Source organism: Panthera pardus, unplaced genomic scaffold, assembly GCF_024362965.1.
Source record: "Panthera pardus isolate Hobbes unplaced genomic scaffold, ASM2436296v1 HiC_scaffold_17, whole genome shotgun sequence".
Taxonomy (NCBI): domain Eukaryota; kingdom Metazoa; phylum Chordata; class Mammalia; order Carnivora; family Felidae; genus Panthera; species Panthera pardus.
This window is the reverse complement of record NW_026526732.1, coordinates 147,700,811-147,705,135: the sequence shown is the minus strand read 5'-3', so window position 1 is coordinate 147,705,135 and position 4,325 is coordinate 147,700,811. Positions and strand designations below refer to the sequence as shown.

The 4,325-nt window shown below is 44.9% G+C and overlaps 1 pseudogene; it reads left to right on the top strand.

Annotated features, from left to right (window-relative positions):
- The first annotated feature begins 1,396 nt into the window (after window positions 1-1,396).
- On the top strand, window positions 1,397-3,278 carry LOC128777790 (acyl carrier protein, mitochondrial-like; annotated as a pseudogene).
- The last annotated feature ends 1,047 nt before the right edge of the window (window positions 3,279-4,325 follow it).

Here is a 4,325-nt window from a genome sequence, read left to right as displayed (position 1 = left end):
CTTGATGTCTCAGTTGATTGGCTCTGCTGCACATTGGTCCTATGAACCTGGGTTTGGTCACAAATTTGGTGAGCCAGCCAGGAACTCTTTGACCTTGGTTCAGTGGCCCCAGCTATTAATGGGAGTCTGGTGGTGAGTCTAAGCAGCTGCCTAGGCTCTTTGTCCTAGAGACCTTACTCTGGGGGCCCCACCCCACTTCAGCTCCACTGACCTTCAGGTGCTTAATTTAACTCTTGTGGCAAAGGAAACAGCTTTTGGTTTCAGTATGGACAGATATCTCTTTGGTGAGTAACCTCAGTTACTCAGTTCTTATTTCTTCCTCCTATTTGGTGGCCTCCAAATAAGGGGTTTTAGTTTGGCTCTCATAGCCTTTTTTTTGTTACTTGATTAAGAAAAGGTTGACTGGGGGCGGGGGGGGGGGGGGGGTCGGTGCCTGGGTGGCTCAATGTGGTTAAGTGTCCAAGTCTTGATTTTGGCTCAGGTCATGATCTCGCAGATGGTCATGAGATTGAGCCCTGTGTTGGGCTCTATACTTGATGTGGAGCCTGCTTAAGATTCTCCCTCTCTCTCTCTCTCTCTCCCTCTGCTCCTCCCCCCCCCTCCTCAAAAACAAAAACAAAAACAAGTGGAAAAGAAAAGATTGGCTAGGAAGCCATTTGATTCAGTTGGTGAAGCCCTGACTTTTAGAGTGGAACTAGAGAACCTTTGTTCACAGAGGTACTCTTGGCTTCATTTGGCTCATTTGTTGCTGCAGCTTTTGGTATCTTTGCATTAAACTGGCTGTGTTCTAATTGGAAAATAAGAAATGACAATTTGATCCCTGCATGCAGCCCTTTGGGCTATATTCTCCAAAATTGGACAATGTTTAGTTATGAATCTATGAAAAGGAAAAAGATGATCTTTTGCAACAATGCTTGGCCACAATATTCATTAGACTCTGGAAAAAAATAGCCAATTAATGGATCCCCAAAGTGTAATACCATCTTGCAATTAGATTTGCTTTGTAAAAGGGAAGGTAAGTCTTTTTTTTGCTTTTGTATCAAAATAAGTCAGCTCAGAGAAGATGTAAAATTCTACTCCAACAAACCAGTGACAATAAAAAGACTGTGTTGCCTGATCCTCACCAGGGAGAGGAGGATGATTTATTGATTACTTGAATTAAACTCCTGTACAGCTCTTCCACCCTATGGGGGCACTGGAGCTACTGTCCCTTCTCAGCAGCCCCAGTCCCAACAGCCTGAGCCCCTACAGGGCCCTAAACCAGGACCCTCAGCCTTAGGGGGTCAACAGGTAGGAATGGTCTCCCCTTCTCATACCCTGACTCAATTTGTTCAGGGAGCCACTCGTTCCCAGGGAAGACAAAATCTGCTAAGGCAAGTCCCAATTGGAGGCTTAGATGCGGTGGGGATAACCTATAGGAATGATTTGGGTCCACTCTTCACTTGAAATTTTTTTTAATGTTTCTTTATTTGTTTTGAGAGAGAGAAAGGGAGAGCACAAAGAGAGGGACAGAGAGAAAGGGAAACAGAGAATCCCAAGGAGGCTCCGAGCTTTCAGCACAGAGCCCGACACAGGGCTCAAACTCACGAACCGTGAGATGATGACCTGAGCTGAAATCAAGTGTTGCACACTTAACTGACTGAGCTACCCAGGCACCCCTGAATTTGTTTAATTGGAAAAACAGCATGCCTACTTACAGAGATGACCCCAAGAGGATGGAAAATCTGTTCCCATCTATTTTTGTCACCCACAACCCCACTTGGACAGGTGTACAAAATTTGTTAAATATTCCCTCATTTCTGAGGAATGCCACATGATGCTAGGAAAGGCTAGGGAAGAAGTTAACTGGCTACATGCTAAAACTCTCATAACTTCCTAAGAGCTAATGCTATACTGCCCACTCCTACTGTGGATCCCAACTGGAACATCAAGGTGGAGACTGAGGTAAGCTTGAACACTATCACGGTGATATTTTAGGTGGATTAAGAAAAGGGGTCCCTACTCTGTGCAAAAGATTTTTTTTATTTTGGTGTAGTCCCAATAGTTTAATTTTACTTTTGTTTCCCTTGCCCGAGGAAAACATATCTAGAAAAATGTTTTTATGTCTGACGTCAAAGAAATTACTGCCTCTGTTTTCTTCATGTCTTATGGTTTCAGGTGTCACATTTAGGTCTTTAATCCATTTTGAGTTGTTTTTGTACAGTATAAGAAGGTGGGGGCACCTGGCTGGCTCAGTCGGTGGAGCATGTGACTCTTGATCTCGTGGGGAGTTCAAGCCCCACGTTGGGTGTAGAGATTACTTACAAAATAAAATCTTAAATAAAAAGAGGGGTGCCTGGGTGGCTCAGTCAGTTAAGCATCCAACTCTTAATTTTGGCTCAGGTTATGATCTCAGTCGTAGGATCAAGCCCTGTGTCGGGCTCTGTGCTGACAACCCACAGCCTACTTAGAATTCTGTCTCCCTCCCTTTCTCTCTCTCTCTCTCTCTCTCTGCCCCTCCCCAGTTCATTCTCTCTCTCTCTCTCAAAATAAATAAATAAACTTAAAAAAAAAAAAAAGGAAGAAAGCATAAATGGAATGAAGACCCTTCAGACTTTCTTGAAAGAATTTTTGAGATCCTGGGTCAGCGTAGCCATGGCGGCTGTGTCCTTTCCACTTGTGTCCGCCGACTGCCTGTGGCCTTTGTGCCGCTGCCCCGGGTCCCCATGCTGGCCGCAGTCCGGCTGCTCAGCAACACCCTGTACCCGCGGGGGCCCAGGGGAGGCCTAGGTTTCCGCGTCCTGCCTTGATGCCCTGCCTCAGTGCTCACACAGTTCCAATAACACAGTTGTGCCGCCAGTAGAGTGATGCGCCCACTTTGACATTAGAGGGAAATCAAGGACCGTGTTCTTTACATCTGAAACTCTATGACAAGATCGACCCTGAAAAGTTCTCGGTAAATTCCCACTTTATGAAAGACCTGGGCTTAGACAGTTTGGACCAAGTAGAGATTATCATGGCCATGGAGAACGAATTTGGGTTTGAAATCCCTGATACAGATGCTGAGAAGTTAATGTGTCCACAAGAAATCGTAGATTACATTGCAGATGAGAAGGATGTTTATGAATAAAATATCAGACCCCGTTTTTTCACTGAGAGAAGACTCAGAAGATGCTGGCAAGTGTCTGGAAGTGAGAACGCATTTTGGCATTATTGCTGCCTTTGACAGAGTAATTCTGTTTAGACTTGTATTTAAATTGCCTGTTTTGCCCTTTGAAAATAAATCTATAAAACAACAACAACAACAAAAAAGAATTTTTGAAAACATTCAATATGATGTTTTTTGGGCAAAATGCCCCAGCCATTCAAAAGAAACTCCAAAGGCTGGAGATGCATTAGGAATATCTGTGTCACAATTGGTTGAGGTTGCTTTAAAGTTTTTAACAGCAGAGACCAAGTGCAAGAAAGAAAAGAGCATTAGAAAATGAAATAGCAGGCTACCTTGCTGGCTGTTGCCCTAATTCAAGGGAAGCCAAGACCAGACTGAGGACCACGGAACAGGTCGAGGTCTACCCCAGAGAAGAAATTTGAGTTCCTTGGACCCTAAAGGATGCCCCAATTTGGGGCTTCAACAGTGTGCCTATTGCAAAGAAGAGGGCCATTGGAAAGAGGAATGCCCCAAGCTCACAAGGTATCTTGAAGAGACAGAGCAACAAACCGCCTGTCAGATGCCTGAATTGGCTGGTGACCAAGAATGAAGGGGCCCAGGGGTTCCTTTGAAACTTGGAAACCTGGGGGCGCCTGGGTGGCTCAGTTGGTTAAGCGGCCGACTTCGGCTCAGGTCATGATCTCACGGTCCGTGAGTTCGAGCCCCGCGTCTGGCTCTGTGCTGACAGCTCAGAGCCTGGAGCCTGTTTCAGATTCTGTGTCTCCCTCTCTCTGACCCTCCCCCGTTCATGCTCGGTCTCTCTCTGTCTCAAAAATAAATAAACGTTAAAAAAAAAAAAAACAACTTGGAAACCTGTCATCATTTCCCATGAGGAACCCTGGGAACAATGGAGGTAGAAAAACAAATTTACAGACTTGTTGATTGATACTGGGGCCACATATTCAGTACTGAACTCCTGGCTCTCTCTGCTACCAAATCAAGCCATGGCTATAAAGCGAGTCTCTTACTAAACCTTCTTACAACCACTAGCCTGTCAAATGGGGCAAACTCACCTTAAACGTAGCTTTTTGTATATGCCTGAATGTCCCCCTTTTACTGGGATGCGACCTATTAACTAAATTGAATGCTGAATTTACTTTAGCACCTGCACATCGATGTAAAAGTACCACCAAAGCAA